Genomic DNA, 14873 nt, shown 5'->3' with positions numbered 1-14873 from the left:
GTAGGCATAATTTGATCTAGCTTCCTTGTCTCTGACATTTAGTTGATTGCTTTCCAGAATTACAGCAAAATTTACCAGCTAAACATTTAGGCATTGCATCTTAATTATTTAACACAGTACTTTATCATTTACATTCCATTAATAAATTGTACAGTGACACACCACATTCTGGGTATTTCAAGTTTGTGGCGCATTATTCCTAGGTAATGTGTGCTGCTTACAGGTTAAAACTCCTCTTCTGGAATGAAACCTGCTAATTTTGCCTTCTCTACTTGAGTAGCTTCATTAACTTAATGACGACTAGGCATGTGTGGGATTGTGCTTGAAAACTGCTACTTATGTAGAGCCTAATTTTATTTATTTTTTCACATAAGTACTGATGGTTGTAGTGGCAAGAGGACATTTCTGAAGATGTTCAGTAATGTAATTGGGTAATTTATCAGTTTTGTCATTTGGTAGCAGCTAAGGTTTGCGAATTGCAGGGCTGTTTGTAAGTTGTATTTGTTTTGTAATAACGAGGAGGCATGAGATAGTTTATGGACTTGTGAAGTAAATCACAGTGTTTTTTTGAATGGACCAAATGGAATTGGTGTGGTAGCTGTAACTGACTATTTTAAAACAAGCTCATAAAAGCCTGTGCTTAGTCCAGAAGTTGGTAAAACAATCCCCTTTGTTTCAATGAAGTTATCAAAAGAGTCTGGTCAGCTGACTCTTGTATTCTGTGTGCCCCTGGATTCAGAGATCTAAGACATTGAGTAAGGGACATGTATCACTGAAAATTGTAAACTGTGTCCACTGTCCCTGTCTTGGTGTGTTCTGTGTAGATAGAAAAAGGCTCTGCCACTACCTTCTTCCTAGGCAGTTCTTTGCATGCCTTCTAGGATATCAGATTATTTTTCTGAGTGGAAATGGAGAATGCTGGTTTTGGCCCATGATGGTTTTGTTTGTTTGGGTGTCTTCTGCGTTTAATAGACAGCAGAAAACTGAAATCTATCAAACACTTGAAAATCATTCAATTATTATGTACAGCTACTGAATCCATATGCTATATTTAAGAGATGTAGGCAGTGTGGAAGAAATTGTTTTTTAAAAAGCAGAATTTTTGGTGTGGGACATTTGCAGACGTGAACAAAGATGGAGTCTGTGGTCTCAAACACTGATATATATATATATATATGGACAGTGTTAGATTGAGGCAATAGGGTAGAAGATGATGAACAAGTAGAAACCCTGCTCAGTTCATGTTGTGTTGGTGTCAGCATCTCTAATGGACATGTGTATATGCCTGTGTTCTTCTTTGGAAAATTTAGTATAGAATGGTGATAAATAGCTTAATGTATACAAGGACTTCCTTTTAAGTACACATTAATGGAGGTTAACAGGGGAGAAGGGTGGATATGTAACCGACACTCCAAATACTGAGCAAGCTTTTGTAGCATATCAAAGTCTCATGTGTAAAGATGAAGAACCCGTTTCTTTATCTGCAGCAGTGGCCAGGGATAAACATGCCAAAGTTATTGAATGTATACATTTGGGTATACTTCAAATAATTTGTGTTTATGGTTTCCCTCATCCGCCCACCTTTTTTCTTCCACATATTTTAAAAATGTCTAATCTATTTATCTAACAATCAAAAGGAAATATCTTACTAATGACTGTCCTTATGTATAACACTGTCGTGGAAATTCCTCAGCATTCTAACACATTAAACAATACTTTTAAACACTGTTTGCATGTCCTTAATCTTATTTTCTTTGGAGATGAACAGCTGTAAGCTGTGGATGAGATAATGACTGATATTTATGCTGAGCCTTGGTACAGCACTATACTTCAGATAGAAACGTAGGCTGGCAGTGTAAACTGTCTCTTCCTTCCTGCCACCCACCCTCGTTGTTGTTACCTGAATCGTTTCTCTCTACTTTTGTTGTCTAGCTCCTTGTAATACTAGAGGAGATGTGTACTTGAAGGACATTTAGCTCCTCCCTTGTTGGGAATGCTGGAAAGCCATCAGTAGCTGCTAGCAGGTTTCAGCAGGGCTAAGAGACAAAGCAAAAATAAAAGGAATGCTGAGTATCTCAGTCTATCAAAATGATCACCTCTGCAGCAGGAACGTTGAATTCTGACTGTTAAAAATTGCCAGGCATCATCTGTGGGAAATGAACAGCTCAACCAGAACCTGAATGGGCACAAGTTACAGCTCTTGGTTGTGGAATTAGGGAAAACGTCAAGTACAGGTAATCTGTATTTCACCTTGGAGCTTGGGAATGCTGTTCGTGCATATCTAAACTTAACTTTTGGCTCATTCAAGACCCATAGCTATCTTCCTTGGCTTGGCTTAAGGCTGCAGTAGAAAACTAGCCTGCCTGAATGTGGTCCTTGCAGCAGACTTGGTAAGCAGTGCTTTTATGGTATTGCAAACAAAATGACTAAGAGCATGTTTTTCTGTCTGGTTTTCGTGGTTCTTTTGATTTTGATTTTGTTTTTGTTTTGTTTTGTTTTGTTTTTTAACTGAGTTCTTCCTAAATGCAACATCTGTGAATGCTGAAAGCCATGGTCATGGCATATGCAGTAAGTGAGGTTTACTACTTTTGTATTCCTGTTCAGTCATCTTTGTTTCTCAGTAAAAGTCAGAAAGTAAACTTCTGGTTGTGCCTCTGTATATATGCTTATGCAATAATGAGCAGAGAATGAAGAGCTCAGTTCTGACTCAGCCTGTGAGTGCTACTCTAGCTTGCAGGAATCCAGAAATATCTGGAATGTGACTAATCATTCTTGTGGTTTTATATGAGAGAGATAGTACATCTTATTTTCAACCTTCTTTTTGTACAGTACTGGATCCACCTAGTTATTTCTCCTTCTAACTATGGTGAAAGGCAGAGCTGTTGATCAATACTCTTTTCCATGTTAAGTCTGGTTGTACAGCAATTAATTGAGCCTACTGAAGCAGCAAGCCTTCCATGCCACAATTTTGGATGCATAGACTTCAGCTCCCCATTGTTATTAAAGGGATATGACTGAGTGCAGAGCTTTCATTGTAGAAGCTATTGAAAATGAACAGACTGTCAATGAGAAATTTGGATGTCATTGTTCTCACGTCAAATCTAAACTCTGAGATCCCAGCTTTTCATCAGTTTTAAATGATAATTTAGAGGTCTGTCTTTTGAAATGCAGCTGTTGTTAAAAACTACCCTGTAAATTCTTTTGGAAGTACAGCCTTAATTTTTGACACCTGTTATTTTAAAGCAGCAACTGGAATACTTTTCACTTGGTCTACCTCCAGACAAATTAAAATTCACAGCTGTAAAACTAACTGTTGCAGACAATGCTGGTGAAGAGATAGTGAGGGAAGAAAAGATGGAAGAATCAACACCCTGCAAGAATTAAAAAAAAACAACAAAAACCAAACAAACTTGCTGAGACAGTTTGAGTTCTGAAAATAGCAGTATAGAGTCCAATACCATGTTTGCTGGAGTTTTAAATATATCTGAAAGTGTATGTGGGAGAAAAGTTGCTATCAGGTTTTCTAAGAACTTAGAGAAAAATATTTAGGAGGTGTCTTTATTTTTGAGAGTAACAAATAAAAAGTTAATGCCTTCTTACAGGTCTACTGGGCCTCAAAAATACAGTTCTGCAGAAATACTTAAGTGTTGTTGCAGCTGAGTACTCATGTGTGTGTGGAAATCTGGTGTATTTTGTGGTCACTGATTGGGATTGTGTTTAGCTCCATGACGGATGATAAATTTGCTGCTTGTAAACCATCCACAGCGATGGGAGGCTCGATTCCTATTAAGAGTCAAGGTGTTAAAATATGACCTTTGAAAATGTAGTGTGTACTTCCCACAGATAGAAATGTTGTTTAAAATGGAGATTTGGCAGATTACACAAATGTGACGCTGCCATCAGTCTTGCATTTTTGGGTAGTTTCTTTTTTTGTGAGTTTGACTTTGTGTGTGTGTTGTTTGGTTTGGGTTTTTTTTTTACTTATTTGGGAGATTCAGTTTCAAGTTAAATGGAAAGTTTGCAGCAGAGTTTAGCCAAGACTTTGTTCCATGATACTGTTGTTATGGAGACAGAAACAAGGAAGAAACTCCTTGAGTTTTATGTATCCCATATGAATTAATCAAGTGAAAACAGAAGTTCTGCCCTACTTCTACCAAAGTTTGTTCTACTGTGAAAAAATATATCCGTGTCTTACTGAAATGTAGGTACCAAAATGGCACTTCATGTTCAACAGTGCAGAGATGCAATCTGGAGATGTTTGTGTTGGTGTCCACCTGCTGTCACTGTTTCAATTTCTCTTAAGAGCTGGTATGGATTACTGCTCAAGCTAATCTCATTTATGTCAATGGCTTGGACCACTGCTGAGAAACAAAGGTGGTCTTATCCTGGTGTGCTCTTTAGCTGCATTTGAGGATCTGGATTTTAATCTGTGAATCTGGCAGTTTGGGTGAGAATGAAAGTTTAGCTCAGTTTTATTTTCTTTCTTTTTAAGGACAATCTTGGTTTTTTCAGGATTTTCTGTTTCATGCTGCATACCAAATAATATCAAGCACTTGATAAAACTGTAGCATCAGCTGAAAAATAAACACAAGGAAACGAAATCTGACTTTATTCCAGAGACTGAAAAGAACAATGAAATACTGTTCTTTTTTAGATTTAACACAAAGTCACATACTTGAGCATTGGTTGGTATCTTCTCAGTGGAGTTATGATATGGTAATGCATTGTGGTCTGGCAGAGATCCACATCGCCATAATCTGTTTCTGATAAGTGACATATATTCTAGATGGTACTACTTAATCTGTCTCCAGAATATGACGTATCTTTTTAACATAGAGAAATAATGGAATAGTGGTGAAACAGTGAAATGCAGTGTTGCTCAGAAGTCTTTTGTAGCTAGGGGTATAAATCTATGAGTCTCTGCTTAAAGATAGATTAGTGCCAATCTAAATGTGCATATATGTGGCATGTGCTTGTAAGTCTCAGGGAAGTTGTTACAAATTACAATATTATAAAATAATTCTAAAATAGTAGTCCTTTTGAGTATTTCTTTTAAGATTAAATATTGTCTAATATTTTTCAGGCACGTTTATGTTTTATATACTATAAGGGACTGACTAGAAGCCTTTGTGTGCTTTTAGAGCCTGAAGTACCTAGTTCCAGTATTAAAATATATATATATATGTAATATATATTTGTGTGGTCAATAAGATGAACATCAAATTTAATTCTTGGAGTAGTGTTTTGTGGTTGCATTTGATGCTCAACACATAAGGAATATTAAATCTAAATATTTATGTAATTTTGCCTTTGAATGAATACAATTTTTTTTTTTGTCTGCAAATGAGTTGCATGTCATAGCACCTGTGGTTATGGTAGTGAAAGCTCACCTCTCACTTCTGAAGCTGTTTTCTTGATCTCTAATGGAAACAAAGTATATTGGACTTGCATGTTTTAGCAATTTTTACTTCATATATTTGTTTAGCAATTTTTGGCAATACCCCCCAAACATTCAGAAAGCTTTAGTAAAAGATACTAAGTGAGGGGAACAGATCCCCATTCACTAACACCGTATGATTGAGTGATAATTAACATGAAATCACGCATAAAATTAGTAACTTCCAATATCTCTGTTACAAATGCATAAGTGATGTGTGTTTGTAAGAATAATTAAACTGCTCTTTCAATAGGGTTGTGTGCGCTCTCTCACAAGGACTTCCTGAGCTTTCCCTTGCATTAATTTTCTGGATTTTAAGTGTTGAATTGCAACGTCCCACATTAAGCAGGACACATATTAAGTAGCGCAGCATCCATGCCCAGTCTAGCTATCTGCTGATGGTTGCTTAGTCTGGACAGTCCTGCCTGAGGTCAGCCTTGCTCTGGCTAGTATAGTTGGGACACTGGAATAGGTGTTCACAATAGCAACTAAAACACCAAAGGAGATATTACCATGAAGGTCATGGTGATATTTCTTGGTATTGTTCTAGTTGACTGTATCTCCAGTCATGAACTCTGTATATAGAAGATGAGAATTGTCTGTAAAGTTATATAGGGGTAATCTGACTTCAAAGATTTTTGTACTGAAGTGTGCTGTAATCTATAGCTTCATGCTATAGATGTTTTGCAAAAAGTGATTTTAAAACCACCTTTATCATTTAAATATGTGGCAAGTATTTTGTGAGCAGCAGCTCTATACTAGATCACTTCAAGCTCAAGTAAAAATGAAGTGAAGCTTTTATTGTGGAAAAAAAATGAAAATATGCTAGTGAGTATTTCTAGTCGTCTAGACACAAGACCAGGATTTTAAGGTACAATATGTCAGATCTGGCACAAAGGGAACAGCTTGTTACAGAGAAATTTGACTTGTTTTGAGGATCTTATCTTTATAACTAATGTCAAGATGACTAGGCAGTGTTATTAAACAGAAACTGCAACTGTGTTTGATTTCTGTTTGCTTGTTGCCTCTGACCAGTATAGCTTCCTAAAAGTCAGGAATTCATGTAAATCTGGAAGTGGATATTTTATTTTCTCAAACTTACATATGTCTAAAATTATTGGGAGGCTTCAAATATGCACTGTGGTGGGTGCAATACTGGGTGAACTGTAAGTGGGGTTGTGATGAGGACTGCAGTGGAGATGGCAGTGGATATTTGCAAAATCATTTTAGCTTGGATATGATTGCTTTTGAATTTTTTTTTCTCACTAAGAAACTGTAGAGTTGATTCAGGGAAAGAAAGCATAGGTGCTCAGAACAGGGCAGCAGAGTGGTTTGGTGATGACTCTAATGCTTCTTCATTAGCAAAAATCTCAAAGATTCTGATTTTTCAGGTTAATTGTAAAAAGGACGGTTTAAGCGTGGAGTTTTGCATTGAACTTGCATCATTTATCTCAGCTGAGGTGATGGGACTCTTCAGCTTTCTCCTACATGCCCTTTGCATTCCTTTAAAACTGTGCTCTTTGTGCCCATATCTACTCTGGTGGAAGATACCTGAGTAATCATACCTATGAAGAGACCTACAGTGTAGGTTCTGTCACTCTGATGCTGGTACTTAATGATGCTAGAGTATATGTGTGCCTCTTGGGCTTACTGCAGGGAAAAAGGTAGGGCTTGGAAAGATTTTTAGTGGGGAATGTTTTGATTGGGATAGACTTTAGAGACACAGCTATATCTTTCCATGAGCTGAGTATGAAAAGTATAAAAACATATCTATAGACAACCTCAGCTTAGAAGTGACACTGTCTTTTTCAGTATGGATTTGTGGGTTTTCAGCAAACACAGTTTATCTTGTATATTTTGCCACTATGAACATGGTCTGCATACCATGGATCATTTATTTTGTACACAGAAAGCCCTTATTAAGAAGGAACTGTACCACTTGTAAAATGAATACAAAATCAGTCATATATAGCAGGATCAAGACTGTTCAATGATATTTATCCATCCTGTGGTATAAATGCATATTTGTCTCTTCTTCCATAACAATGTGCTTTTCCCTTCCTTATTCAGCACGTCCTCATTGTTCAGAGTCTGGATTGATGCCTTACCTTCCTGCGCTGCTTAAACTTTACTTGGACGATAGTTCTTAATCCATTTTGAGCTTTCCTGTGATACTAGCCTCCTTAACGAGCACTTCATAAAAATCCATTCATTTGTGAAAATGAGTTAGAGAAGAGGTTATTATTTATTAAAAAAATGTGAATATTGCAGAATGCTATTTCACTTAAATGTACTCTTACACTAGATAACTCTGCACTCAAGTTGCAGGGAATGAAACCTTATAGTTTCAACTTCAGTTAGAAACAAAATGCAAAAACTATAAAGATTTTCTTGTAGGCTTTTGTTGGTTTGGGTGTGGTTTTTTTAATGATGTTGTGCATTTTAGTCAAATTTGACTAAAATTTGGCATTTCTCTGGTCAATTCTACTTTGGTGTATTTTCAGTGTCTTTCCATCTTGATTGTAGAGAGTAGTCATACTACATGACTACCAGCAATTCTGTTAAGCTAGTATACTCTTTGATGTGAAAGTTTTATTCCAGAAGACTTGGACAGAGTAAAAATGACCCAAAAAAATCAATAAGATATTTATAAATCGATGTTGCCAAGAACACTTGGGGAAAGCTCAGAATCATATTTAAGAAGTTGTAAAAAGTGAGTTTTGAAGCTAATGCTTCAAAGGAAGCTGGTGTTCATACCAGTGATGTTGTAGAATCATAGAATCAACCAGGTTGGAAGAGACCTCCAAGATCATCCAGTCCAACCTATCACCCAGCCCTAACCAATCAACTAGACCATGGCACTAAGTGCCTCATCCAGTCTTTTCTTGAAGACCCCCAGGGACGGTGCCTCCGTCCCTGTAGGGCTATGTTAGTATTTATTTCAGCCTTTGTTGTTGATTATCACCTGATTCTTGAAAGATCTTTGCTTCAGTAAAGAAACAGAAATTCTGACCACTTTATTATCAACTGTTGTCTTAACATAGCTGTCAATTTCCACGTTTCTGCTTTTCAAACAGCTTGCTACCAGTTTAAATTTACAATGCACTCAAGAGGAGAAAACAAATCCACCACAGCAGTTTCTGATGTTCAAGGACATGGGGATTTAGTTCTATTCTTGAGTTATCTCCCTCCAAATTCTGTGGTGTTTTTTTTTTTTTGGTGTGAGATTTTTTGGGGTTTTCTGGGAAATGAAAGGTAGTAAAGTCAGTTTGCCCTATCCATAGAGTACAGAATTATTGTCAGTCACTGCCTTTATCTGGAAATGTGCTGCTTGGTAAATTTCAGTCTCAGTTGGAGGAAAAAAAAAAGGAAAAAAAAGCCTAGCACCAAAGTGAATAATTCAGAGTTCTGACTAATGCCAGATAAGGTGGAATGAAGGTAAATAGCTTCCTTACTTTTACAGTTGATTCTGTTGCTCCATATCTGCCTTGACTTTGACGCTTAAATAAATGTCCTAGGTTATGAATTTTATTTATAATGAGCATGTGGTTAGGAGGTGATTTTTATTCCCTTTTGTTGTTCTCTTCTGGGGGAAAAAAAAAGGCAACAACAGAAAACAAAAGAAAAAAACCCAATGAAACAACAAAGAAACTCCAAATTTTCTGTTTCATCTTGTAGTCCTAGCATATAGAAATGAAGACAAGAGGGAATTAAATTGACATAATCAGTGCCTCTATTACTACAGTTTTGAAGTGATTTTTTTTCTTTGTGGGTTTTTTTACTGTTGCTAGATGTTGTTTTGCAGAAGACAGAAGATACGAAAGACTGCAGAAAATGCTGTTTATTCAAGTACAACTCTTATCATGTAGTTTTTGCTGTAAAATCAGATTGCAGCATATTCAAAAAAAGGGATAGTTTCTTGGAAGCATCATAGCTCTTTGTTCTGGGAGTTTGAAGTTTCCTATACAAAAATCAGTTACTCAGAATCTTAAAATGTAATAGTCTTGTGATTTTGTTCTGTCTCTAACTTTGGAGTAAAGCCAACAGTTGTTTTGTGCTGTGTTGGAAGATGTACTGGCTAACCATGGAGCGTCCATGGTGCTCTTAGGATGGGGAAGAGAAATCTTTTGAATTGTTTCAAAACATTTCTTGCTGGGTTGCTGGAAAATATGATGTTCACTTTCTGTTAAAGGCATTTTGGCCTGCTATAGCAGTTCATAAAATGGGTAGCAGTTGCAGCTGAAAGGAGTACAGGGAGAAGCCAAGTCATGATTACACAACCATCCAGTGACAAAGGTACAGGCACTAAACACAGCACTGTCAAAACCTTCAGGCTGTTTTATGGACAGTAATTTGCCATACAAAAATGATGGGCAGCAAAACCAGTTAAAGAGTCATAGTTCTCTCTTGTCATATGTACTCTCTCTGATTGAATTCTGTTTATTGAACTTTTTTTGTGGTTTTATCAAGTATATCAGATAATAACATTTCTGATGAAGTACGTCCTCATCCTTCCTCTGCCTACCAGCCACAAACATACCCAAATCCGTGCCTTACTAGTTGTGTTTTCAGCATTGGTGCTGAACAAAAATACAAAAGAAGTGTGTGTCACTTTGGTTGGAAAAGTTACCGAGATGTGTCTGTGTAAATGTGTCCATTATCTCACCTTCTGTCAAAAGTAAAGCTTATACTACCAAATACAGGCTCTAAAGCAATAAGGCTTCAGAGACTTTATTCTGTTGCCTAAACATGGTGTTTCAAGTCCATTCACACATGCCAATGTGTTCACAATCGACATAGGGAGCAGACAGCAATGAAATGAATTACAGGAGACTCATTCCCTTCTGGAGGAACAGCTGCACTGTATGCAGGGAGTACTTTACACTGCCTGAAAATAACACTGGATGTATATGTTTAGGTAATTCTTTATACTCTTGGGGCTTTCTAGACCCTCATTTGCAACACTTCCTTGCTGGTTTTCAGTAGGTTTTCTTTTCCCAGCTTGTATCTATTAAGTAGTGCTTTAAAATCATTAAATGTTTTAATTTACAGTAAATCACAGTTCTGACAACTTTGTTATTTCCTACAGAAAACTTTAATGTCTACAATTGTAAACACTGCAGTAGAAAGAACATTTTCCAGCATTTCTCTCCCTTTAGCATAACAGATCTTCCTCTAATTACTACAATTATATGGAAATGTGAGTAGTTGTAGGTGTACTACTGCCTGTTGTGAAGTAGGTGCAGTGACTGAAGATCTTTGCCAAGCTTGATCCAGCCTAGTCTGTTGCACACAACCTGTTAAAAAGAAGAAAATGGAAGCTATAATGTTGTCACAGGAAATTTAAAAGTAAGTTACTGCAGTGGTTTGGCCCTGGCTGGGGCTATGATGCCCACCAAAGCCATTCTGTTGCTCCCTTTCTCACATGGACAGGAGAGAAGGAAAATACAGCAAGAGGCTCGTGGGTGAGGATAGAAGCAGTTTAATAAGACAAAATCAAAGGCCGTGTATGGAAGTAAGAGGAAACAAAGATGATAATTCTCTACTTCCCATCAGCAGGTGACATCCAGCTGCGCCCTCAGAGGCTGTTGCTCTGGAGGACAAATGCTGTCAGTGAATGTTCCCACACTTCTGTCTTTTACGTTTTCTGTCTGACCTAATGTCGAAAGGCATGGAATATCCTGGGTCCTGGGCATCTGGGGAGGAAGAACAACAGGCATCAGTGCAGGTCAGGGGCTGCCCTGCTGGACAGCAGCTTCATGGAGAAAGACTTTGGAGTCCTGGTGGTCAGCAGGTTCTCCACGGGACAGCAGTGTGCCTTGTGGCCAAGAGGACTGGTGGTATCCTGGGGTGCATCAAGAAAAGTGTGTCCAGCAGGTCTGGGGAGGTTCTTCTCCCCCTCTTCTCTGCCGTGGTGAAGCCACACCTGGAATAATGTATCAAATTTTGGGCTCCCCAATTCAAGAGGGACAGGGATCTGTTAGAGAGAATCCACAGAGAGCTACGAGGATGACTGTAGGACTCGAGCATCTCCCCTGTGTAAAGAGACTGAGAGACCTGGGGCTGTTTAGTCTGGAAAAGACCGAGAGGGGATCTCAGTGTCTACAAATATCTGGAGGGTGGATGTCAGGTGGGTGGGGCCAGTCTCCTTTTGGTGGTGTGCAGTAGCATCCCTTTGATCAGTTTGGATCAGCTGGCCCAGCCATATCCCCTCTCAAGATATTGCCCACCTCTCAGCCTACTGTTGTGTGGGGAGTGGAATTTTGGAAAAGCACAGCCTTGGTGCTGTACAAACACTCCTCAGCAGTAGCCAAAACACTGGTGTGTTATCAACACCCTTCCAGCTAGCACTACAGGACAGAGCACTGCTGAAGATGCTATGGGGAGAACTTAACTCCAAACCCAGTCCAGTTACCAAACAGATCAAAAGTTTCTTCACACCTGGGTTAATTTTGAAAATGGTCTGAAGTCCTTCAAAGTCCATCCTTTTTGTAATCCATTGTGTAAAATTGGACTTGAATGGTCTAAGTACCACAGCAGAAATAAGATGTGCTTTTGCCTAAGTGTGCAATTGCTTGTGGAGCATAAGGAACAAATGCTGTGTTGTTTTAAATATACTGAATGTTTTACAATGGTGTCTTGCAAAGAAAGTCAGATGTAGGATTTTGGGGTTTTTTTGGTTGTGTTTTTTTTTAATATTAGATTAGAAGAAAGAGACTTACTGCTTAAAGCTTGACAGGTCTCTCTTGACATTTGGTCTGAAATGTTTGCAAGATATTTCATGTCCTCAGAGCAGAAATTAATATGAGTGGGTTGAAAATTTGTGCTTACATAATTAAATACTGAAGGTTAGGCTTTGGCATTATGTAAGATGACATGCAAGTAAGCTTTTTGTCATTGTCCCATCAAGGTTTCTGTTGTATACTGGAGTAAATTTCATCCTTGACATTTGATAAATACATTTTATATATATATATATTTTGGATGGCAACTTTTGATACAGGTGTGTTGTTAAAAGTTCAGTTATGTATTGAATGGAGCCTTTATGCTGTGTTGCATATTAGCACTTTTGGCTTGGCTTAACAAAACATTAATTTTATGTGAGTATTGGGGTGTGTTGTTTTGGGGTTTTTGAGTTAAGGTAAAAATCTAATGATCATAAATGGAACTATTCCAGCAGAAATTGCTGTAGTATTTGTAAATGAGGAAACAATATCCAAGCTATATCATGATTATCTTGAAAGTAAATGTATTTTGTCTCTGTGTACTTAAAAGCTACATTTTATTTTGCTTAAAACTTCATGTTTTGGGGAATTTTATGTAGAGGAATCTTCCAATGATAATAATCTAAAGAGATCTGTATAAACATAGTCTTCATTGCTTTGACAAGACTAATCTTTGCATTTGTGCTTTTAGCAGACCTCTTTTGCGTTACTAGATCTCATTAGTAAGGGATCAATCAAAATTTTACAAAGTAGAATTGATAAGTCAGGAACCCTGGAAACAACACTTGACCTGGAGAGCTAGATTTAAAACTAACTAAATATTAAGTATAAAGAAGCAGAGAAGTAGCAGCCAACAAGTCTTTTAATCCACCTCTATCCATTTTCTGCTGTGGATACATGGACTGTTACACTTTATAATACAGCTTCTATTTGCGGATGAGTGTATCATGGTTGTTGAATACAGGCAGTTTATTCAAAAGACTTTTATTGTTCAAATTAAGCTGAAAATGATCTGTAGGCTAAAGCTGTGACCTAGTTCTGGATTTGCATGCTTTGGAAAGCATTATATTTCCAAATCTAAACACATGTATGTCTTCGAATTCTCTTTCATTCTCTTTAAAGACTGATAATTAACACATTTTTTTTAGGTTAGTACTTGCATATCTACAAATAGAATATGGAAAATATTTTATTCACTATTACATTTTAGGGCTGAGTTTTTGTGGAAAGAGATTTTTTTTTTCACTCAAAGTAATACATTGGAGAGAAGGTAAGCCTACCTAATTCATGCTGGCTCGAAAGTACCATGCATGTTTGTGGTCATCAGCATGTTACCTATGTAGGGAGAATTTACTGCCTAAGCTGTAAGGGTATTTGAATTTTGTACATTTAATAATGTTCACATTTCTTTACCAGGAACAGTCAAGTCTCTGTAAATGAGCAAATTTATTATTAAAATGTATAAATATTAGTTTTTAAAAGGCGTAATGAAGACTTGTTTAGCTTTGCTTTTCAATCAGTGAAGTGTGGGGCTGTGATACTTTTAATAGTAGCATGACTACATGGAGCTTGACGTTTTGTGTCATTGAACTTCCTGGTTAAGAGTTCACTGGATTTGCAGACATTTATTTGCAAGTTTTAAAAATCTCTAATAGAAATGAGTATTTTCCAAGAAGATACTTTTCACGTTTCCCTATACCACGTGAAAGTGATTAAGGCTTTGATTTGTAAAGTAGTAGAAAGGAACTATACTTGTTATTTAAAACAAACAAATCTCCTTTCCCCCAAACCCTGTGATGTAAAACAAAGACAATGGAATAGCTCTTTTGTCTCTGAAAACAGGGTGTGGTGGCATGGCACTGCATGCCAAAGGAGTCTATGTATGAGGTAGCTTGATAGATATATGAACACAAGGGAACTTTTTATTGTTCAGGGTTCTTTTTCCTAGCAAACAATATAATATTCAGACATTCTATATATCATAGCTGTATCCAAACATAGCTTTTTTACTTAGCGTTCTTTTAAGTTTCTTGCCTGAGGTACCAGAATGTAAACCTAAAACTCCTGATATTTCTAAGCATAGATTTTTTTTTGTTGTTGTTGGTTGTTTTTTTTTTTTTTTGTGTGTGTTGTTTTTCTTTGCAGACAGCAGAAATGTGGAATAGGATATAATCTACAGAAACATGTTTTATTCTAAACATAATTGTATGTTCTGCAGTGAATGCTTACTTGTATTTAATTTGTGAAATATTCTAAGGCTATACTGTATCTCATGTTCAAAAAATTATATTTGGAGGCTGAAGCAAAGACCGATTTCGTAACCTGTGCCACCATCTGTTAAATACACCAGAGCTTATTTTTTTTTCTGGATGGATTTAGCCAGCTGTCCGTTTTGCACTGTTGCTTGGATGGAGGCGTGCATTTAAGAATAACACAGTAGGCTTTCTGTGAGTTGACAAAAAAGCTTTTTATTTTGATCCGAGACTTCTCTAGCTTGTCTGACACTTCCTTATATTTAGTCTCTGGCAAAGGAATGTATTTGAAACCTTTCCCCTGTTGCACTCCTCTAGTCTGTGCTTTCATCTTCTCCCATTTAGTGTGGAGCTGCTCCACAGGACAGAACATGTGCCTTCACACCGAACCCTCTGAGAGGCGTGCAGATGTATTTGCTAGTAGCAACCCAAAGTCCATTCTAATCCTATTGACATCTA

General features: G+C 37.2%; 1 protein-coding gene across 1 annotated transcript in view; it reads left to right on the top strand.

The window, feature by feature from the left end:
* UBL3 (ubiquitin like 3) overlaps positions 1–14873 on the top strand; it is a 62728-nt gene that overhangs the window by 3533 nt on the left and 44322 nt on the right. The gene's annotated exons all lie outside the window — the stretch shown is intronic.

The sequence above is a fragment of the Pogoniulus pusillus genome, chromosome 3, assembly GCF_015220805.1.
Source record: "Pogoniulus pusillus isolate bPogPus1 chromosome 3, bPogPus1.pri, whole genome shotgun sequence".
In the NCBI taxonomy this organism is placed as follows: domain Eukaryota; kingdom Metazoa; phylum Chordata; class Aves; order Piciformes; family Lybiidae; genus Pogoniulus; species Pogoniulus pusillus.
Note: the sequence above shows the minus strand (reverse complement) of the source record. Positions and strands in the feature narration are given on the sequence as shown.